The 24,914-nt window shown below is 37.4% G+C and overlaps 1 pseudogene; it reads right to left on the bottom strand.

Moving 5' to 3' along the window:
* Window positions 1-21,127: 21,127 nt before the first annotated feature.
* Window positions 21,128-23,848, bottom strand: LOC117720935 (large ribosomal subunit protein uL18 pseudogene; annotated as a pseudogene).
* Window positions 23,849-24,914: the final 1,066 nt, after the last annotated feature.

Here is a 24,914-nt window from a genome sequence, read left to right as displayed (position 1 = left end):
TCCATATCAGCCTCTATTTTTGGTGACTGCACATGGGATGAATACCCAGGTGGAATGGTCTCCATACAACCTCCCCTTCAGTTTCTGACCCACACTTTGTCTCCATATTTGCTCCCTTGGGTATTTAGTTACTCCTTCTAAGAAAGACCTAGGCATCCACACTTGTTCTTCCTTCTTCATAAGCTTCATGTGGTCTGTTAGTTGAATCTTTGTTGTTTCAAACTTTTGTGCTAATCTCCGCTTATCAGTGAGTAAATACCATGTGTGTTTTTTGTGATTGGGTTACCTCATTCAGGATGTTATTTTCTAGTTCCATCCATTTACCTAAGAATTTCTTGAATTCATTATTTTTAATAGCTGAGTAATATTCCATTGTGAAATGTATCACATTTTTTGTATCCATTCCTCTGTTGAAGGGCATCTGGGTTCTTTCCAGCTTCTGGCTATTATAAATAAGGCTGCTATGAACATAGTGGAGCATATGTCTTTGTTATATGTTGGGGCATTTTCTGGGTATATGCCCAGGAGTGGTATATCTGGGTCCTCAGGTAGTGCTATGTCCAGTTTTCTGAGGAACTGCCAGACTGACTTCCAGAGTGGTTGTACCAGCTTGCAACCTCACCAACAATGGAGTGTTCCTCTTTCTTCACATCCTCGCTAGCATCTACTATCACCTGAATTTTTGATTTTAGCCATTCTGACTGGTGTATCTCAGTGTTGTTTTGATTTGCATTTCCCTGATGACTAAGGATGTTGAGCATTTCTTATGGTGCTTCTCCGCCATTCATGTTTCCTCAGTTGAGAATTCTTTGTTTAGCTCTGTACCCCAATTTTAATGGGGTTATTTTGTTGTTTGGCATATAATTTCTTGAGTTATTTGTATATATTCGATATTAGCCCTCTATCGGATGTAGGATTGGTAATGATGTTTTCCCAATCTGTTGGTTGCCATTTTGTCTTGTTGACAGTGTCCTTTGCCTTACAGAAGCTTTGCAATTTGATGAGGTCCCATTTGTCAATTCTTGATCTTAGAGCATAAGCCATTGGTGTTCTGTTCAGGAACTTTTCCCCTGTGCCTAGGTATTCGAGGGTCTTCCCTAACTTCTCTTCTATTAGTTTCAGGGTATCTGGCTTTATGTGAAGGTCCTTTATCCATTTGGACTTGAGCATTGTACAAGGGGCTAAGAAGAATGGATTAATTTGCATTCTTCTACATGCTGACCTCCAGTTGAGCCAGCACCATTTGTTGAAAATGCTGACCTTTTCCCACTGGATGGTTTTAGCTCCTTTGTCAAAGATCAAGTGACCATAGGTGTGGGGGTTCATTTTTGCATCTTCAATTCTATTCCATTGATCTTCCTGTTTGTCTCTGTACCAGTACCATACAGTTTTTTTTATCACTATTGCTCTGTAGTGTAGTTTGAGGTCAGGGATGGTAATTCCCCCAGAAGTTCTTTTATTGTTGAGAATAGTTCTTGCTATCCTGGGTTTTTTGTTATTCCAAATGAATTTGTAAATTGCTCTTTCTATCTCTATGAAGAATTGATTTTGAATTTTGATGGAGATTGCATTGAATCTGTAGATTGCTTTTGGCAGGATGGCCATTTTTACTAAGTTAATCCTGCCAATCCAGGAGCATGGGAGATCTTTCCATCTTCTGAGATCTTCTTCGATTTCTTTCTTCAGAGACTTGAAATTCTTGTCATACAGATCTTTTACTTGCTTGGTTAGATTCACTCCAAGATATTTTATTTTATTTGTGGCTATTGTGAAGGGTGTCATTTCCCTAATTTCTTTCTCAGCCTGTTTATCCTTTGAATAGAGGAAGGCTACTGATTTGTTTGAGTTGATTTTATATCCAGCCACTTTGCTAAAGTTGTTTATCAGGTTTAGGAGTTCTCTGGTGGAAGTTTTAGGGTCACTTAAGTATACTGTCATATCATCTGCAAATAGTGAAATTTTGACTTCTTCCTTTCCTATCTGTATCCCTTTGACTTCCTTTTGTTGTCTAATTGCTCTAGCTAGGACTTCCAGTACTATAATAAATAGGTAATGTGAGAGTGGGCAGCCTTGTCTAGTCCCTGATCTTAGTGTGATTGCTTCAAGTTTCTCTCCATTTAGTTTGATGTTGGCTACTGGTTTGCTGTATATTGCTTTTAGTATGTTTAGGTATGGGCCTTGAATTCCTGATCTTTCCAAGACTTTTTTTGTTTGTTTGTTTGTTTGTTTGTTTTTCGAGACAGGGTTTCTCTGTGTAGCCCTGGCTGTCCTGGAAGTCACTCTGTAGACCAGGCTGGCCTCGAACTCAGAAATCTGCCTGCCTCTGCCTCTGCCTCTGCCTCTGCCTCTGCCTCTGCCTCTGCCTCTGCCTCTGCCTCTGCCTCCCAAGTTGCCTCTGCCTCCCAAGTTGCCTCTGCCTCCCAAGTTGCCTCTGCCTCCCAAGTTGCCTCTGCCTCCCAAGTTGCCTCTGCCTCCCAAGTTGCCTCTGCCTCTGCCTCTGCCTCTGCCTCCCAAGTTGCCTCTGCCTCTGCCTCTGCCTCTGCCTCCCAAGTTGCCTCTGCCTCTGCCTCTGCCTCTGCCTCCCAAGTTGCCTCTGCCTCTGCCTCTGCCTCTGCCTCCCAAGTTGCCTCTGCCTCTGCCTCTGCCTCCCAAGTTGCCTCTGCCTCTGCCTCTGCCTCCCAAGTTGCCTCTGCCTCTGCCTCTGCCTCTGCCTCCCAAGTTGCCTCTGCCTCTGCCTCTGCCTCCCAAGTTGCCTCTGCCTCTGCCTCTGCCTCTGCCTCCCAAGTTGCCTCTGCCTCTGCCTCTGCCTCCCAAGTTGCCTCTGCCTCTTCCTCCCAAGTGCTGGGATTAAAGGCGTGTGCCACCACTGCTCCAAGACTTTTAACATGAAGGGATGTTGAATTTTGTCAAATGCTTTCTCAGCATCTAGTGAGATGACCATGTGGTTTTTTTCTTTGAGTTTATTTATGTAGTGGATTACATTAATGGATTTCCGAATATTTGAACCATCCCTGCATTCCTGGGATAAAGCCTACTTGATCTTGATGGATAATTGTTTTGATGTGTTGTTTGTTGGATTCGGTTTGCGAAGATTGTATTGAGTATTTTTGTATCAATATTCATAAGAGAGATTGGTCTGTAGTTCTCTTTCTTTGTTGGGTCTTTCTGTGGTTTAGGTATGAGCATAATGGTAGCTTCATAGAATGAATTGGGTAGTGTTCCTTCTGTTTCTATTCGATGGAATAGCTTGAAGAGGATTGGTATTAGGTCTTCCTTGAAGATCTGAAAGAATTCTGCACTGAAACCATCTGGCCCCGGAAATTTTTTGGAGGGAAGATTTTTAATGACTGTTTCTATTTCTTTAGGAGTTATGTGACTGTTTAGATGGTTTATCTGCTCCTCGTTTAACTTTGGTACCTGGTATCTGTCTAGAAAATTGTCCATTTCATCCAGATTTTCCTATTTTGTTGAGTATAGGCCTTTGTAGTAGGATCTGATGTTTTTTTTTTTTTTAAATTTCCTCTGTTTCTGTTGTTATGTCTCCCTTTTCAGTTCTGATTTTATTAATTTGAGTACTGTCTCTGCACCCTTTGGTTAGTCTGGCTAAGGGTTTGTCTATCTTGTTGATTTTCTCAAAGAACCAGCTCCTGGTTTTGTTGAGATTTTGTATAGTTCTTTTTGTTTCAACTTGGTTGATTTCAGCCCTTAGTTTATTTCCTGCCTTCTACTCCTCTTGGGTATATTAGCTTCTTTTTGTTCTAAGGATTTCAGGTTTGCTGTCAAGTTGTTAATGTATGCTCTTTCCATTTTCTTTTTGTGGGCACTTAGAGCTATGATTTTTCCTCTTAGTACTGCTTTCAGTGAGTCCCACAAGTTTTGATATCATGTGTCCTCATTTTCATTTAATTCGAAAAAGTCTTTAATTTCTTTCTTTATTTCTTCCTTGACCAAGTTATCATTGAGTAGAGCATTGTTCAGTTCCCACATGTATGTGGGCTTTCCATTGTTTTTGTCCATGTCAAAGACGAGTCTTAGTCCATGGTGGTCTGATAGGGTACAAGGGATTATTTCAATCTTTTTGTATCTGTTGAGGCCTGTTTTGTGACCAATTATATGGTCTATTTTGGAGAAGGTACCATGAGGTGCTGAGAAAAAGGTATATTCTTTTGGTTTAGGATGAAATATTCTATAGATGTCAGTTAAGTCCAATTGGTTCATAACTTCTTCTGTTAGTTTCATTGTGTCTTGGTTATGTTTCTGTTTCCAGGATCTGTCCATAGCTGAGAGTGGGGTGTTGAAATCTCCCACTATTATTGTGTGAGGTACAATGTATGCTTTATGCTTTAGTAAAGTTTCTTTTATATATGTGGGTGCCCTTGCATTTGGGGAATAGATGTTCAGAATTGCGAGTTCCTCTTGGTACATTTTTCCTTTGATGAATATGAAGTGTCCTTCTTTATCTTTTTTGATTACTTCTGGTTGAAAAACAATTTTATTTGATATTAGAATCGCTACTCCAGCTTGTTTCTTGGGACCATTTGCTTGGAAGATTGTTTTCTATCCTTTTACTCTGAGGTAGTGTCTGTCTTTTTCACAAAGGTGCGTTTCCTGAATGCAGCAAAATGTTGGGTCCTGCTTAAGTATCCAGTCTGATAGTCTATGTCTTTTTATTGGAGAATTGAGTCCATTGATATTAAGAGATATTAAGGAAAAATGAGTGTTGTTTCCTGTCATTTTTGTTATTGGCAGTGGAGTTATGTTTGTATAGCTACCTTCTTTTAGGGATGTTGGAAGATTACTTTCTTGCTTTTTCTTGCTTTTTCCCTCCTTGTGTTGGAGTTTTCCGCCAATTATCCTTTGAAGTGCTGGATTTGTGGTGAGATACTGTGTAAATTTGGATTTGTCATGGAATATTTTGGTTTCTCCATCAATAATGATTGAGAGTTTTGCTGGGTATAGTAGTCTGGGCTGGCATTTGTGTTCTCTTAGGGTTTGTATGATATTGGTCCAGGATCTTCTGGCTTTTATGGTCTCTGGTGAGAAGTCTGGTGTAATTCTTATAGGTCTGCCTTTATATGTTACTTTGCCTTTTTCCCTTACTGCTTTTAGTATTTTTTCTTTGTTTTGTACATTTGATGTTTTGACTATTATGTGGTGGGAAGTATTTCTTTTCTGGTCTAAACTATTTGGAGTTCTGTAGGCTTCTTGTATATTTATGGACATCTCTTTCTTTAGGTTAGGGAAGTTTTCCTCTATAATTTTGTTGAGGATATTTACTGGTCCTTTAAGTTGGGTGTCTTCCCCCTCATCTATACCTATTATCCTTAGGTTTGGCCTTCTCATTGTGTCTTGGATTTCTTGTATATTTTGGGTTAGTAGCTTTTTGTATTTTGTATTTTCTTTGACAGTTGTGTCAATGTTTTCCATGGTATCTTCTGCACATGAGATTCTCTCTTCTATCTCTTGTATTCTGTTGGTGATACTTGTGTTTGTGACTCCTCATCTTTTTTTTAGGTTTTCTATCTCCAGGGTAGTCTCCCTTTGTGATTTCTTTATTGTTTCTACTTCCATTTTTAGATCTTGGATGGTTTTGTTTAATTCCTTCACCTGTTTGGTTGTGTTTTCTTGCAATTTATTAAAGGATTTTTGTGTTTTCTCTTTAAGGGTTTCTATCTGTCTACCAGTGTTCTCCTTAATTTCTTTGAGAGTGTCATTTATGTCCTTCTTAAAGTCTTCTATCATCATCATTAGAAATGATTCTAATTCTGAATCCTGCTTTTCCAGAATGATGGGGTGTTCAGGGCTTGCTATGATGGGGAAACTGGGTGCTGATGATGCTATGTAACTCTTTTTTCTGTTGCTTATGTTCTTTTGCTTGCCTTTCACCATCTGGTTAACTCTAGTGCTACCTGTACTCGCTGTCTCTGACTGAAGCCTGCCTTTCCAGTTATCTTGCTTGTGTCTGATCTCCTAGGGGTCCAGATGTCTCTGTGATCTTCTCCAGCTGCTCTGAGTACAGTGGTACCTCTAGGATGACTCAGGATAAGGTGTCTCCAACGTAGCAGACTAGCTAGGTGTCTGCTGTTCTGGGTGCAGTGTCTCCTCTAGGTTGTCTCAAGATAAGGTGCCCACTGTTCTGAGTGCAGTGGCTCCTTTAGGATATCTCAGGATATGTTGTCTGTTGCTCTGAGTTCAGTTATTCCTCTGCAGCTCTGGGTTCAGTGGTACCTCTGCCACTCTGGGTTGAGTGGACCTTCCAGAATGTCTCTGGCAGAATCCGGTGTCCACACAAGAGCAGACCAGGCAGGGGTCTGCTCCAGACCTCAGATCCAAGAGTGGGGCAAATGGGGAGTGCTATTCTGCAGGGGCAGGGGTTTGGGTATCTGCTGGAATCTGAGCGCTCCTGGCACCCAGCCAAGGGCGTATAGCAGTGTGTGGGTCTTCCTACTTACAGCTCTGGGTTCAGTGGAGCCTCCAGGATGTCTCAGGTGGAATCTGATGTCCACACAAGAGCAGGTTGGGCAGGGATCTGCTCCAGGCCTCAGATCCGGGAGAGGGGCAGAAGGGGAGTGCCACTCATTTATGACCAAATATTAGTGTGAACAATACATGATTAAATGTTTAAAATTGATTTTGTGAAATTTAAATTAATTGCATGGAAAAATGTATGCACATTTTAAAATTTAAGACTATATTTAGTTTCAGAAGAGCATGACTAGATTTGAAATGTCTTTTAACAGACCACAAATTTTCAATTATATAGTAAATTCTCTCTTATCTTTTTTTGTTTTGTTTATTAAAACAGAGTTTCTATAGTCTAAGCTAAGTAGCTGAGATTACTAGCCTTGAACTCACAGCAACCCTCTTCCCTCAGTCTCCTAAGTGCTGGGATTAAAGATAAAAGCTACCAAGCCTGGCTTTTAGTATCTATCTTAGACATTAGTTTAGCCAGTGAGCACTAAGGCAGAGTACTTGCTTACCCAGAAAAGTGCTAGCAAAGCCTAGCACTAGCTTTGTAAATCCCAGGATTAAATCCTCAGCTGAACACAAGGAAGTCAAGTGATGCTTATCAATTTAGGGGAGGGCATATTTTAGTGTTAGGGTGCCTGCCTAGTATGCACAGCACACTGGGTTCAAGCCTGACACTCAAAAAAAAGATTAAAATAATAAATTTTACAGGCTAGTATTTGATTTACAACTTTAGTCCTAAAACTCAGGAGGAGGATGGAGGAGGATACCTATAATTTTTAGACCAGCATCCTCTACCTAATAAGTTCTAGGCTAGCCAGGGCTACATAGTGATGCACTGTCTCAATAAAGAACAGGATATAAGAACTCTGAGATTTAATTCAGTGCCCTGCTATTACACAATATTTTTTCTTCCCTTTATAAAATTGAGAGACTGAGTTAAATATGAAAAAGTCTTCTCTACAATACATCATTGTAGTTAAATAATCTAGCTGGCTCTCATTGTAACATCTGGTCAAAGTATTTAGTTTGCATTTTCTTTTATATGCATCATCAGTACTATCTTGTAAGTTTAAGTTCCCTCAATATACTGTAAGTTCAAGGTCCCTCGATACATAAATATGTGTGTGTATATATTTATTTTTATATATGCTTGTTATTGCCACTACTGTATATATGCTTGCTGTATAGTATTCAGTAATATTTGTGGTGTGAACAAGTAAATATCTAACAAAATGTATAATATATATATGTATCATATAGAAAATATGGACTATATTGTAACATACATATGAACTAAAAGTTAATATACTTTTACATTGCTTAAAAAGAATACTATTAGAAAGTTATGGTTTAAGAGGCTTCATTTTTAATAGCCATTATACTTGTGAAATTGTGTTTTAGTTAAAAAGGCACAGTCCTATTTTAGTGATTGATGACCATCCTGGAAGGATAGTTATCATCCTAAAAAAGACAGGATTTGGAAACCAGAAAACCCTAATTTTGCATACAAGGAATCTGAGACCACGTGACAAAATAACTTGTCAAAAGATTATGTAAAACAGTTGAACAATAGCCAGGCATAGTGACACATTCTTTTAACCCAAGCATTCATGAGGCAGAGGCAAGAGGATTTCTGGGAGTTTGAAGCCAGTCATATCTACATGGCAATTTTAAGGCCAACCAGGCTAAATAGTGAGACCCTGTCACAAAAAAAAAATGTTGAAAAACTGAATAGTTCTAAACTAATAAAGTTTAATATGAAATAGATAAAATTTATCTTTACACGTATTCAATAGCTGGAATGCAGAAAGCATTTTGGGTTGAAGAAAATCTGGAGAAAAGAACTGAATACAATACTTAGACACTGATCTACTGTCCCAGTTTGCTTTCTGTTGCTGTGATTTAATACTGACCAAAAGCAACTTGGGAGTGGAAAGTCTTATTTGGCTTACAGATTGCAGTTCATCATCCTTGGAAGCTGAGTCAGAAACTGAAGCAGAAACCCTGAAAGAACACTGTTTACTGGCCTATTTCCCGTGGCTGCTCAGTTTGCTTTCTTAGACCATCTAGTACCACCTGACCAGGACTGGTACTGCATACAGTGAGCTGGACTCTCCAACATGACAGCAATCATTAATCAAGAAAATGCTTCACAGATTTGCCAACAAGCCAATCTGATGGAGGCATAATTTTTAATGAAGGTTCCTTCTTCCAAGGTGATTCTAGTTTATGTCAGATTCACAAAACAAAGTAGCCCTTCCACTATTAGGAATAATATTTGAGAATAACAGAAAATTAATTAATTAATTAATTAACTAAGATCACACATTCTTCTAAAACCTAGAATGGAGAAACTTTTTTTTTTTTTTTTTTCAAGACAGGGTTTCTCTGTGTAGTCCTGGCTGTCCTGGAACTCACTCTTTAGACCAGGCTGGCCTTGAACTCAGAAATCTGCCTGCCTCTGCCTCCTAAGTGCTGGGATTAAAGGCATGTGCTACCACTGCCCGGCTTAGAATGGAGAAACTTAAAGAGTGGTATTTTTGATGCTTTTGAAATGTTCATGAAAAGATTAAATGGGAACTTAAAGTATTCAGTGGACTATGTTTATATTTTTCCTCAGTTGAGCTATTCTAATGCTACTGCCTTCCAAAGGGTCCTTTTAAACTGAAAAATCCTGTTTATCAGCTCTCTTGGTATCCCTTCACTCAGTCAAGTGGGCATCACAAATTGCCAGAGGAAAATAGTATTAAATGGATTCTTATAAGTGAAAAAAAATCTCTCATAGTTTTGAGGACTACAAAATCCAAGATCAAGGTGTCAGCTAGCATATATAATAACTGTCAAAGGCCTGTTCTAGACAGCTAGCTATTTTTTACACGGTGGCAGATATGACATCCATTTGTTTTTACTTTTAAACAGCAGTAATTCTATTCTTCAGATTCACCCTCATGACCTAGTTACCTCTCAAAGGCTCTAACTCTTAATACTGTCACCTTACAGGTTAGAAGCTAATCATACTAATAGGGTTAGAGAACATTAATATTCAAATCATAGCAGCTTCTAAGATTTCCCCATTTTTCTATTAGTCTATACAATGAAATAAAATCTTTGCCATTGCATTTCTCTTTTGAATTGTTCCCCACTGCCTTTCAGGGTACGCACATTGAAGGCAGTCTCTCTATATAACTTGGGCTGGCTGGAAACTCATTGTAGGTGCATTTTGCCACTCTTGGTTCTGCTGTTTAGTTTTGAGGAGCATCTAAAAATATTTTGAACCTTAGAATACAAAAGAAAAACCCTCTCAAATACTTTACAATATTCACATCACATGTTTTACCTTTGTCAATATTCATGAGAGACTCACCACTTCCAGGAAGGGTACAAAATAGTTGAAAATAAGCAGAAACTTGATTTCTCTTTTTCTTCTCCTTCCTTCAGGTTTTATGATGTAAATAAGACAAGCATTCTAAAGAGAAGGTATCTTTCTCCTGTTGCCTATGCCTTCATTTACACAGGATCTCTGGCTAGAATTATTGTAGAAGAAGAGAGTCTGCATTACATTTTCATAAGAAGCAGTACTCATAGATAGAAAATAGTGAAAGAATATGACAAAAGGAGGTTTGGTGAGAAGGTCAAGTTCTTTAGATTTTTCTGAAGTCTAGTAATTTATTTGTAATGAGGCAACATTAAGGGAAATGGAAACTACTTTTTAATTTAGTGTTTAACCTTAGTGGGAAAACTAGCCAATTTAAGAAAATTATTACCTAAAATCCATAAGAATTTTCTCTTGGATTTCTTTTCATCTAAGATAATATGGTTTACATTTCATGTTAGTATACACTGATAAATACATCTAAAGTTCTATATTTCCCGAATTTGCTTCCCTACTCTCGAACCCAGCAAATACAAACAACAGTTAGCCTTCTTTTTTATTAGATAGTTTATTCATTTATATTTCATCCCCTTTCCCAGTTTCCCCTCTGAAAACCCCCTGTTCTATCCTTCCTCCCCCTGCTTCTATGAGGGTGCTCCCTCACCCACCTACTACTGCCTCCTGGTCCTGGCATTTCTCTACACTGGAGGCCAAGAGCCTCTCCTCCCATTGATGTTCCACAAGGCCATCCTCTGCTACATATGCAGCTGGAGCCATGGGACACTCCATGTGTACTCTTTGGTTGGTGGTTTAATTCCTAGAAGCTCTGGGGGTTCTGGTTGGTTGATATTGTTCTTCTTTCTATGGGTTGCAAACCCCTTTAACTTTTTCAGTCCCTTCTCTAACTCCTACATTGGGAACTCAGTGCTCAGTCCAATGGTTGGCTGTGAGCATCCACTTCTGTATTTGTTAGACTCTGGCAAAGCCTTTCTGAAGACAGCTATATCAGGCTCCTGTTAGCAAGCACTTCTTGGCATCTGCAATAGTGTCTGAGTTTGGTGACACTATATGGGGTCAATTCCCAGGTAAGGTAGTCTCTGGATGGCCTTTTTTTCCATCTCTGCTCCACACATTGTCTCCTTATTTCCTTTTGAGTATTTTTTTGTTCCCCCTTCTAAAAAGCACCCACGCTTTGGTCTTCCTTCTCCTTGAGCTTCATGTGGCCTGTAAATTGTATCTTGGGTATTCCAAGCTTTTGGGCTAATATCCACTTATCAGTGTGTCCTTATATACCATGTGTGTCCTTTTGTAATTGGGTTACCTCACTCAGGATAATATTTTCTAGTTCCATCCATTTGCCCAAGAATTTCATGAATTCATTGTTTTTAATAGCTGAGTAGTATTCCACTGTGTAAATGTACCACATTTTCTGTATCCATTTCTCTGTTGAAAAACATCTGGATTGTTTCTAACTTCTGGCTATTATAAATAAGGCTGCTATGAACATAGTGGAACATGTGTTCTTGTTATATGTTGGAGCATCTTTTGGGTATATGCCCAGGAGTGGTATCGCTGGAGAAGCACCTAAAGAAATGATCAGCATCCTTAGTCATCAGAGAAATGCAAATCAAAACAACCCTGAGATTCCACCTCACACCAGTCATAATGGCTAAGATCAAAAACTCAGGTGCCAGCGAGGATGTAGAGAAAGAGGAACACTCCTCCACTGTTGGTGGAATGGCAAGCTGGTACGACCACTGTGGAAATCCGTCTGGTGGTTCCTCAGAAAACAGTTAGCCTTCTTAAACTAACTGAATAGTTCTTCTGTTTTGCTGGACATATTTTTTTGTGAAAAATCTTATCAAGTATAAAACTAACCTTAATCACATTTTTGTTTACATTGGAAAGTATCTATGATGGCTTTGTATTTATGTAGCTTTTATTGTATAAAGTAAATTTTAGTTAATATATATATATAAAGAGTCTGGGAAGATAGCTCTATCAGTGTAAAATGCTAACTGTATAAATATGAAAACCCATGTTCCATCCCCAAATAACACAAAACACACACACACACACACACACACACACACACACACACACACACAAAGCAAGTGGGTATATGTCTGAGAAGTATTGTTGGCCAGCCAATATTCTAGCAGAGATGGGGGACGTGGTTTCCAAGCCTCATCAGTTACTGAGAAGCTATTGACAATTGAAGGCTATTGGGAATGGCCAGGCGGTGGTGGCACACACCTTTAATCCTAGCACTTGGGAGGCAGAGGCGGGCGAATTTCTGAGTTCAAGGCCAGTCTGGTCTACAGAGTGAGTTCCAGGACAGCCAGAGCTACACAGAGAAACCCTGTCTCCAAAAACAAACAAACAAGCAAACAAACAAACAAACAAAAGAAGGCTACTGGGAGAAAAAGAAATATTATTTGAGGGTATGGCCAATGGTAAGTTTCACATACTCCAGTAGATGGACCCACATTCATGTGCATATAACAAAACAAATTAAATTTAGTGGGTTAACAACAATAACAAAGAAAACATGAAGTTGAGAGGACAGATGTATTAGGAGGATTACAGGGAAATTGGAGGGGTAAAGGGGGGTTGAGAGGTACATATAATCATGTTTCATTTATACAGGTATGAAATGCTCAGAGAACAAAAATGTGATGAAAAGCAAGATTTTTAAATTCTAGTCATGGTGACACACTCTCCTGGAATTCTAGAATAGTTAAAATGGATTCAGGCCAATCCCTGTGGCTATCAGTCCTGCTAGAGAAGACTTGCCTAGCTATTAAGCCCTAGGTTAGTGAATGACCCTGTCTAAACTGCCCCTCTCTTGGTCCTCTTTATAAAAATAAGCCACTGAGTCCAGTTTGTATTGGCTATATACCATGGATATAAAGCCATTAATAGGAAGCTGTCAACCTACCTATGGCTTCACCCTTAAAAACAACTCACTTTTCTTATGTCAGAAATCATCAACTGTTAATAGCTCTTCAGCTCAGGGTTCATGAGCCACCCTCCATGTTGAAATGTTGGTTGGCTTGAGCTCATGCAGGTATTGTGCATCCAGCTACATCTGCCCAGAGTTCATGAGTAGAACAGTTATGTCATGTCCAGAGGACACTGTTTCACTCTGGTCTTCCCAAATTTCTAATTCTTATATTTCTTCTCCTCCTTCTGAAATGTTCCCTAAGCCTTGGAGGTAGAAGTGTAATATAGATGTCTCATTTGTTGCTTTTCAAACAGTATATCCTTATTCTCTGTACTTTGACTATGTGTGAGTTTCCGTATTAACTCCCATTCACTGCCCAGACTCTTCTCTAATAAGACCTGGGAACTGTACTAATCTATAGGTAGAAATATACAAATTTAAAGAGCAGTTTGATGATATGTCCATCAAGCAAATTAATAATAGTATATTCACCTATAGGACCTATGATTATGATTAAAAACCAATGGGTTTTTAATCAAGTTTATAGAACTAGTCATGCATTTCTTCCCATGGAGCAGGCATAAGTCCAATCAGAAGATCGTTGATTATTTCTATAATATTTGTGCCACTATTTCAATGATAAGAGAGTATTTAGACATGGTGATCATTATTGTAGCTCACAGCATTCACAGCTGACTAAGACTATTGATGACTTTGTGCTCTCAGCAGCCAACATAACACTGCCTGGTACCACGAAAGCTAGCCAGTCAGGAGGGAGCTTCCTAGTCAGTATCTTCTCATTTTCCCCCAGTTCTGTGATTGGCAGTAGGGTCTTACCATCAAGGTCTTATAGGCAAGCAAGAGCAATGGCAACAGTCTGCAGTTTTGAGAGTGACATACCTCTGATCAGCAACTTGAGGGGAAATGTTTTAGTAAATAAAATATCCAATAAAAAATAGAAGAAAAAATAATTAAAGATATTTTATATTTGTACTGCAGAAAACCCAGAATAGAAATTCAGGTTATATACTGAGACAAAATATTTGTCAACCACATATCTGACGAAGAATTAATACACAGTATTTAAAGAACTCTAAAAATGCTATTTTGGTTATTCAGTTAAATATCTCAATTAGAAAAGAGACATTTCACTAAAGAGGCTATATGAGTAACAAATATATGGAATGGTGTTAAAGATTCCTAATCATTAAGAAAATGAAAAAGAACTCCATGAATTTCACTGATGGAGTACTTGCTTAGCATGATGGTAAGCATGGTTTTATAGAATACATGCATATATATAATGAAAGATCTCATATAGATTTTTAAGAATATAATATGAAAGCATACATTAACCCAAGAAAGGTTACATAGGGTTTTTTTTTTTTTTTAATAGAAGCTTTATATGAAATAGCCAAAAGCTGGGCAAGGCATAGGAAATATATCCATTTCTTTTCATATATATCTATCTTGCTAATTAGCCCTGGCTGGTCTGTTACTCCTTGTGTATCCCAAGTTAGCATCAAATTCTCAGCAATCTTTATACCTCAGCCTCCCAAGTACCAGAATTATAGGCATGCACCACTACAACTAATCTACTGTTTTGAATAGTGTATCATAATTCTGTAAGACATAAGTCACAAGAGCAAAGTTAATAATAGACAAAATTTGCTCTGAATTTTGAATTTTTCTGTGACTTTCAAGTTATTTTAAGATAAAAATGTTAGAGCTAGTCACGGTTTCTCACATTTATAATCCTAGCAATGCAAGGTCTAAGGCAGGAGAATTAGTTTTAGTTTAAGGGGTGTACAGGTTACATTGAGAGCTCTTGGCCAGACTGGGTGACAGATTGAGACCCTGTTTCAAAAACAACAAACATAACCAAAGTCAAGTCTAAGGATGTAGCTCAGTAGTAACACATTTGGCTCTCTCTCTGTGCTTAATCCCAAATATTGACTAAAAAACCGAATCTTCAATTGGTTCTAAATATAATAAAAACAAAAATTTAGACTATTAGAAACAGTAACTTGAAGCCAGGCACACACAGAGAGGACACAGTTTTAGTTATGAAGAGCAAAATTCAAAGTGGAATATGAACTGTGTTATAGTTATAGCTGTAAGCCTTATTTCATTAAAAAAAGACCAATCATTTTTCCTATTTAAGGATTTGGTGAATTGTTTTCCTTGGAAACAAACATCAACAACAAAAACAGGAACAACATCAATCTTCAATAGCCTGTATATCTTTTGAAAGTCTAAATATTTAAATAAAAAACCTCTTCTGCTAAAAAAAATTAATGAAATGTTTCTTTTTATGTGTCCTTTCTAATCATATGTTATGCCTCATTTGTTTCTTATTCTAATGCCCAGATTTTCTAAAATTGCTTATATTTCTCTTACAAAGACTTGGATTGAGAATCAAAGAAGAAAATACCATTTAGTGGGAATTGAAGTTCTACCTCCAAGAGGAGGCCCTGCTGATTTCTCTGAGCAACCTGTGTCTGGTTCTTTGTCTATACTCACACCAGAAGAGGAAGCTGGGCCTGAAGTAGGAGAGGATAATGACAGAAATGATGAAGTGTCCACCTGTCTGTCCGAAGCAAGCTTTCAAGGTACTTGCTGCACCTCCTAATAACAGCCTTTGGAAATCTGATGTATCTTTATGTGCTTTTTAGTGTACTGCACTTTAAGACTAGAGTGTTCAAAACATATGACCAAGCATTTTAAAAGAAACAGATTTATTTTTTAATGCTTCTATGTTAAAAGTCTTCTATATCAAGTCATCACAAAGAACATTCATCTATCATAACAGTGATCTCCTACTTTAAAAAATGTTAGTTATTAAAATAGTCCTTATATGAGAAGTAGGTAAATTATTATTTTTGGCATGCTTAGTCAGTTAGATGAGAGCTTACAAATACTTGATCAAAAGAGAATATGGAATATTATAATGAAAATAGGCTTGAGATCTGAAATACTAGGTGCCACTCAAAGCTTTTCTACTAGCAAATTGTATAGTTTCTGGCAAAACATTTAACTCAGCTCATTAGACTCTTTTCTTCACCTGTTCAATGAAGTTAAACTGTACCCAATAACATACATTAATATCATTTACCGAATCTGATAATAAAATCTATAGTCTTTTTGGATCTGTACTTTAAGAATTTAGAATCATTCATTTGCATACTTGCTTGTCTCTTTTTCTATTTTTCACTGCTATCAGTTCAGAATACTGGCAATTAGTTTCTGGTTTATTTATCTATTTCACATATGTCTATGTGTAGGATGTGTAGGTGTGTTTGAGTGTGTGTAGGCACCCATGAACCTAGGGGTTTCTTTTCCAGTTCTAGCCAGCCTGTTCTGGGAATTCTGTTTCCATCTCATGCACTGAGCTGGCATTGCTGGTGGATGGCCATGCTCACTTTGGGTCTTTATGCTTATATGGCAAGTGCTTTACTCACCGAGCCATCTTTCCAACCACACGTTTAATTTATGCCTCTTATGATACACACACACACACCACACACACACATCACACATACACATACACACACACAGACACACAGACACACAGACACAGACACACACAGACACACAGACACACAGACACACAGACACACAGACACACAGACACACACACACACACACACACACACACACACACACATTTTGAGACAACTGGCCTTGAATTCACTGTACTTCAAAGATTGGTCTTAAATGCCTGAGCCCCTAACCTTTACTTCCCAGTCCCTGGGTCTTTTACATTTTTATACTAGTCATCTTCAAAGGTGGCATTATTTGTATGATATAAAGTTTTATGTTAGGATAACTACTGGTTACACAAAATCATTTTTAGTAATTAGGGCAATAATCAAATTTGGCAGTAGCTCTAACTTTTGTGCTATTACTGAGTCTTTCTTTGAGCTCTAAAATGTTAGCCAATTACTTGGGATACCTCAGAAGCTCCAGGGTAGAGAGGATTCTAGATCAAATAGGAAACACTATCACCCTAGGTTGAAAAGTGGAGTGAACAACTCCTCTTTTTTTGATTAGGGAAATAAACAATGTATTCATGGAATAGGTTTATCAAAGTGACATTATATAGGGACATAAGGTGTATTATTGAAGTGATGACATTTAAATTTAATTATTTTGAATTAGAAGTTCTCATTACTCCTGATCCTCCTGTCACCACCTCCTGTTTGGGATTTTTGGTGGTAGATTTTTTTTTTTTGCATATAATTGTTACATTGTCATACATAGCAGTATTTTCCTTTGTGGTTTTGACTTTGTAGTCTTAATTATAGGCTCTTCTTGCCCTATGGATTTGGAAGCTCATATATTTGACATTCTTATGGTATTAGTTTGGCAATTATATAATAATTTCAGTAGGAACTTATTTCCCCTTAAGATGTATGAGGAAAATACCTAATTTTACTTTTCCAAATAGTTAAGCAATTGGTGCATACTTATTTATTGCATAATTCATTCTTTAGTTAGTTGCAGTGTATCTTTTAAAACTAAAATATATATTTGTATGCATATGTATATGCAGAAACACATACATATACACATATAAAATTATAAGCTTCATATTGTATTACATTAATCTTTGTTTAACTATGACTTTTTAAAATCTCTTAATATCTGGTAAAGTTTTACTTTTTAGCTCTAGACAAACTAAAATTATTTAACTCTATGTCTTATCACAATTTCCCCCTTAAATTTTTTTCAAAACTTTTATTACTAGCACATTAAATAAATAGACTATCATTAGAAAGATTAATTCAGTTTGCAGTTCTGAATTTTAGATAATAGCAGGATATAGAGAACTGTTGGCCTTGAGCTCAAAAGAGATCTTAAATCAGGAGAAGAAATATGGTAATCTGCCAAACTGAAGCCAATTAGCACCTACCCACAGAAGTAGTTTTAATTGAGAAAATTAAAATTAAAAAAAAAAGACAATACAATGAAGAAGGGCTGTGTATTGACAAATATTTACATTCTTGGGCCCCAGGGGAAAAAATTAGCCACTGAAAGAACTTCATGAACAACAGAATTGGATTGTCTGCCATTACTAAATCCAAGGAAAGAGAAAGATTTCAGAAATGAGAGAGGTTATTATCTCAATGATCTCGTAGAAATTGAGTAGAAAGGAGAGGCCATTGAATCAAAGAATTTTAAGAGGTTCTTGGCAAAAGCAATTAATTGCATGCCCAGGGGCCAGGCAGGCAAATTGTTATGGGTAGAATAATGAAAGGGATAGAAAAGCTTCTCTGTGGAGAGGGCAATGGATTTTAAATCCAGGCGTCTGAAAGATTATCCAATGTGAATATTCTCTCTCCGTTTTCCTTTCTTTCCTCTCCTTTCTCCCTCCACCTGTGGTTATCTCTCTTCCTCCTCCCTCTCTCTCACCTATGGTTGCAAATGATAAAGGAGCTTGCTTAAGGTGTAGGAAAACTGATGCAGGCTTAAAAATCATCAAGAAAACAAGTGTTTCATGATTTCTAAGATCATTTGTTCTCATAGAGTTGGTCCAGTAAATATATGTTTATCTTCTGTTAGTCTTTCCAAAATAATATACTCCCGGAGATCCCTGAGTTATCCCCAATAGTTATATGATGGGGTCTTTAGAGCTTAGTGCCCTACAGCTATTTGAAGTGGGTAGGGAAGAAGGGTCTGTATGTTTCTCTGAAAGGGCAGGATTTCTGTGAGGAACTAAGCTGATGAAGCAAAATACATAGGCCCCTGAGTGCAGAATTCAATTCCCAACTGCTTCTTCCCCTCCTGAAACAGAATTTTAGAAAATAAGCACTTAATGGGGAAAGGGCAATGCTAATTTTACACTCTGTGTTAATGGTCCCCATTTAATAGAGTCCTTTGTCATATAATAGTGTGTTGTCTAGATAGCTGACATAGTAATCAAGACCTAATGAGAAAAAGGAGAGAGAGAATTTGATATATCCCATACCCCCTCCTCCTGCTTCTATGAGGATGTGCCCCCACACCCCCATCCCCCCACTCCCACCTCCCCACCGTCGAATTCCCCCACACTTAGTGCCTTTGTGTGTGTGTGTGGAATTACCAAGACACACGGACAGTTTTTATATCCCAAACTTTTGCTAATGTTGAAATTATCTATGTGCAGAAGAAAACATCCCTTATTTAGTGTATCATGTTACACCTTTTTATTTCAGAAGCCTCAAAATAGCATTTATATAAATTTTCTAAAATAACCAAACTATACATATGCTGTCATTGAACTGTAACTGTGTATAAAGTTATGAGTAAATCTGAAGAAGAATATGCAGTGATCCAATAAGGAATAGTACCAGTAATGATCTTGTTGATGAGCAATATAACCATTCTTCAGAGACCACTGTTCCTAATATCAGTACTGCAGCTAAATCTAATGACAATTTTCCCTCTTTCCATTTCATTTCATCACTGATTATGTAGGACTTGAAATGTCTAATGAACAGGTAAACTTTCCTTTGTCTAGGAATCTTTTTATAAAGTTTCAAATTGACTTTTCTTACATTTCACAAATAAGTGCTATCATGCAATTTTCTTTCTTTTCTTCTCTCTCTCTTTCTTTCTTTCTTTCTTTCTTTCTTTCTTTCTTTCTTTCTTTCTTTCTGTCTTCCTGGCTTATTTCACTTAGATAACATCCCGCAGGGTCATCTGTGTTACAGTAAATAGCAGGGCAAGAAAGGTCAAATATATCAAATAAAAGAGTAGATTTCTGAATGGAGTAGGAGAACAGGGAGATGGAACTCAGAGGGTACAAAGTTACAATGTGTGTGATGAATAAGTGGAAAGATCTTATAAAAAGCATGAAGGCCATAGTTAATGACAGTGTATTGTTTATTCAGGATTTTCAATACATGACATAGCAGCAGTCGCCTGGGGGATGGAAACTGTGAGATGATAAATATGTTAATTTGTTGCATTGTAGCAGTCTTTTTGCCATATACATGTATAGTGTGTTATATACCACAAGTACATACAATACAATTTAATTTGAAATATATGTTTAATTTACACAGAACATTGTATTAAAATTCTGCTGAAGTTTTCTTGGATATAATACACTTGAATTCTCATAAACAATTCTTAAAAGTGAATTTCTCCTAATCCTTCTTCATGCTTATACATGGGAATGAATGGACTAGGAAAATCTTAGGAGGGATGATGTATAGTTTTGTTCTGCTTTCTATGTTGAATTGAAATGTTATTACCAAGAATCTGAGAAATTTTACTAGCATTTATCCAAATAATCTCCATGAAGTTGCTGTGTAGAAAAGAGAGACATAGAGATAAGCATTCCTATTCTGTTTTTAAGGCATCTGGGTGAGAATTTTACAAAATAAATGGGCAAAGGGGTAATGCATGTAGACACACCCAGTGCCTTGAAGCAGACACTTGCCATAGCTCATCAGAGACAGCTTTTATTAGACTAGTTTCTCTAAATTTAATTTCTCTCACTCTCATTTTATTATTTTATAATTAAAATAATGAATTTGATCAGAAAAAATGCATGTCCATTGTTGAAAATATTTGGAAATACTATGGGAAAGAAATAATCTTACTCCTTAGAGACTAACCTTCTATAAACAAGAGCAAAGTGATATTTTTATGAGTAGTATCTCTTTGCATATGTATATGATGTACAAAGGTGAGTGTATTTATACAAGTGTTGAAATGATCCTGCCGTTTAATACTATTGGAAATCTGAATTTAAAATTTTATACCATTTATTGATAAATTATTTTGTTGTTTTGTCTTATAATGAACGAAGCCAGGTGTGGTGGCAAAGGCCTGAAAAGCCACCACTTAGGATGCAAAAAACAGAAAAGCTATTGAACCTTTAAGGTTTCTCCTCTATACAGTGAGGTCTTTGCCAACCAAAGCTATGTAACAAGATCTTATTCACAAAAGGAAAGGAACAAGGAACAGAAAGGAAGGGAAGGGAAGGGAAGGGAAGGGAAGGGAAGGGAAGGGAAGGGAAGGGAAGGGAAGGGAAGGGAAGAATATTATATAGAAAGAGCTTAACTGAACACAATTTAAAAACTTAAAAATAGAAATTATTGATGATGAAGAAAGTGACATGAGGTAGAACAATTCTGAGGTAGAACAAGAGAGATCTCTCCAGGATGACAAAGGAGAAAGAACTTCACATTCTCAAAAAATTCCTTTCAGTTTTAGTATAGTTTTAGTATAACTGAAATTAATGCCATTGTGAAACTTGTTTATCTAATGTTCATAACATGGCAAGCTTTAAAATACTGAGTGTTATAAACACAGGGAAATTTTATTTTCTAAGTGGTCAAAAGGCACAATAAAATTCTGTATTTAAACTACATTTATGACTAGATAATGGTAGGTCATACCTGTAATCCCAGCAGTCATCAGGCTGAGGCAGGAGGAGTTCTATAAATTCAAGACCAGCCTGGGTTATAGAAAGTAATCTTTTTTCCTTTTTTCTTTCCTTTTTCTTTTCTTTTTCCCTCTTTTTTTGCTGCTTAATCAATCTGTTTATTGTCTTTATGAAAAAAAATCTTCATAAAAAATTGCTTTAGCTTTCAGCAGGCCATTCCTGAGCTCTGAGGAAGTTTGCCTTCTTTTGAGCAACACAGTCTTTCTTCTGGGCAAGAGACATTTTTCGACGATTCCACCCTTTTCTTCTTCACTTCTCTCTTGGGCTTGCTTCTTCTTATAGGCTGGATTCTCTCAGATTGCAGCATAAGTTTTCTTATACATCTCCATCATGTCTGGAGTTATTTTGTTCTTGATGTACTATGAGAACTGTTTCTTATACGCACCTTCATCTTCTTCCATTACATAGCGCATGTAGTCTGCTCCATTCAGACCCATGATGTGCTCCCGATGTACCTCTGCATGGAACTTTTTGCTTTCAGAGTCATAACCAGGGAATCGTTTGGTACTAGGAGGAATAGACAAGCCTCTATCCACAGCTCCCTTCAGGGTCCCGAAAACCTTATTGCCAGTTGTAGTCCCGGCAAGACCTGCATCCAAATAAGTGAAAGGCACCAGGCTGGCCATCAATGCTTTCCACATTGTATTCATTTCCATTCACTTCCACTTGGCCTTTGTAGATCTTGTCCATGTCAAACGTATTTAAAAGCCTGCGGGCCTACCATGAATGTCCTTTTGGGATCTGAGTTATCTCACTCAGGATGATATTTTCTAGTTCCATCCATTTGCCTGCAAAACTCAGGATGTTCTCATTCTTAATAGCTAAGTAGTATTCCATTGTGTAATTGAACCACATTTTCTGTATCCATTCTTCTGTCATGGGACATCTGGATTGTTTCCAGCTTCTGGCTATCACAAATAAGGCCACTATGAACATAGTAGAACACGTGCCCCTGTGGCATGGTGGGGCATCTTTGGGGTATATTCCCAAGAGTGGTATTGTTGGGTCTTCAGCAGATCTATTTCCAATTTTCTGAGGAACCACCAGATTGATTTCCAGAGTGGTTGTGCCAGTTTACACTCCCAAGAGCAATGGAGGAGTGTTCCTCTTTCTCGGAATCATCATCAATATATGTTGTCACCTGAGGTTTTGATATTAGCCACTCTGATTGGTGTAAGGTCGTTTTGATTTGCATTTCTCTGATCACTAAGGATTTCGAACATTTCTTTATGTGCATCTCAGCCATTCCAGGTTCCTCTGTTGTGAATTCTCGGTTTATGTAAATGGGTTTACTTCTATACCCCTTTTTTTGATTGGGTTTTTGGTTTTTTGGTCGTTAGCTTCTTGAGTTCTTTATATATTTTGGATACTAGCCCTCTATCAGAGATGGGGTGAGTGAAGATTTTTTCCCAATCTGTAAGTTTCCAATTTGACTTATTGACTATGTTCTTTGCCTTACAAAAGCTTTCCAGTTTCATGAGGTCCCATTTATCAATTCTTGATCTTAGAGCATGAGCTATTGGAGTTCCCTTTAGAAAATTATTACATATAAGTACACTGTAGCTATCTTCAGACACACTTGAAGAGGGCATCAGATCTCATTACAGATGGTTGCAAACCACCATGTGGTTGCTGGGATTTGAACTCAGGACCTCTGGAAGAGCAGTCAGTTGTAGCCGCCTGTGGCCATGAAACAACTGGGTTCACCTGAAAGGGGGGCTGGGAATGAAAGGAGGACAGAGGGTGAGACAACATAAAGCCAAGACAAAGTTCTCTGATCAAGGCTCAATGCTTTAATGTTCAGCTCTCAATTTAAAGGGAAAGGCCCCACCAAAACCCCTCCTGGTTTAAGCCAAAGATGGGTGAGATAATCCATTCTTAGTCACAGCCAGAGATATCTCGAGGCAAGCCCAGGGGCAGTTCTTCTAAATTCCTTGCAGCCAGCATGGGTAACTCCACCTAGATCCTATCACTTGGTCTGTTGTGGTAAACAAGGTCTCTCAGGCCTGCTCAAGGCTGGGGGAAGGGCACAGTCAGTGCTCATAGCCACTGAGCCATATCTATAGCCCAGGTTCAATTTCTTATTGGTCAGTGGGTACCAGTGCTGTCAGCCACATAAAACTTGGATATTTCTCTAGTATAGATACATGTTCTACAAATACAGATGAAAAACATTTGGCTAAGCTTATATAGTTTTGGCATATCCTAATTGTTCCAGTAAAGGAATAAGCAGATCATCATTGAAACAGCCATAATCTTATACTGAACTGTCCCTAGCGGGTGCTTCGCCTCCTGTATGGACATAGTCTAAGGAAAGAAAACAAACAAACAAAAGCCCCACATGGTCTTTTTAAAGTCATCTCAAGTAAAATAGAAGAATATCTCCCCTAACTGTTACATTTATTCTTTTAACAAAACAAAATAGGTCTTTGTTGAAATGTTGGTTTCTTTAAAGGGTAATGAAGCATGAATATTTCCAAGAAAGAATGAAGTTTTGAGCTTTTTATGAGTAAGCGGTGAACACACAAAACTAGCATGAAAATGACTTGCCTCAACCACTTACAAGCCCTTTGCTAAGGGTCCTTGGTTTGAAATAGTTGTTCATGTCTGCAACCATGCCACCTTAGAGGTGCCTGGTGTCATCAGAATAGCTCCTCATTTTCCTCTTGATTTCCCCTTTGTCTAAGATTCTACTCTCCTTAGTTTACACATTTGGCATCTATATTTTGTTCTTTCCTAATATTATATGCAGACTCACTGTTTTAGGTAAGGAATTGTGTAAACTCCTTAAAATGAAATATTTCATTCTTTAAATCCATAATAATAAATTTTAAAAACTACAACTATAAACATAAAATTGTGAAAAAAATTTTTCTTGACTCCATACTAATCCAACCCATTTGTTTTTTGTTTTTTTGTTTTTGTTTGTTTGTTTTGACTCAGGCACTGCTATCAGATTTACCTCCAGAATTAGAAGAGATGGATTTCAGTCAGATCCTGATGATACCTCATTCAGTGTGTCTTCTTTATCAGAGAAAAATGCCTCAGAGAGTTTGTGATTGGGGGTAGGGGACTATGATACAGTCTGTTGGTTGCCTCACAGGTGTGTGTTTCACGATAACTGTCCTATGTTTCCCAAATAGTCTTCAACTAGAAAAACACATTGTTAAAACACACACATGCTGTGAAGGAATGATAAGATATAATGTCTACAATACAAACAATAACATGTAAAGTAATCGAAATGGCTTGTTTTTAAAACATACAAAATCCTAGAAATTTATATTTAATTATGATAAACTCAGCTATAAAATTTATTATATCTGATTTTTGAAAGGTGTTTAGCTTATTCTTTAAGCAGAATCTCAATTTTATCCAGAAATATAGAAGTAAGCATATCTCAACGTTGCTGAGTTGCTAACACTTGGTTAGTTTTATTTTTGTAGTCATTACATCTTTGTTCCTACTTCATTTTTTTATCATTCATATACACTTTTTCTCAGGAAATTGGACTAGAAATTTAAAACAAACCTAATCATATGTTTAACCTGGATGAATCCTGGGATATATTTTTCAACGCCTAGAGAATTTGACCTAACAATGATTGAAAATTGAAGCTATTACTAGGATGTAATTGTAAGTTATTGGTATTCCTCTGACACTGGGAGACCAGAAAAGTCAAC

Source organism: Arvicanthis niloticus, chromosome 15 (genome assembly GCF_011762505.2).
Source record: "Arvicanthis niloticus isolate mArvNil1 chromosome 15, mArvNil1.pat.X, whole genome shotgun sequence".
Taxonomy (NCBI): domain Eukaryota; kingdom Metazoa; phylum Chordata; class Mammalia; order Rodentia; family Muridae; genus Arvicanthis; species Arvicanthis niloticus.
The sequence above is the reverse complement of the archived record's forward strand: the minus strand, read 5'-3'. Positions and strand labels throughout refer to the sequence as shown.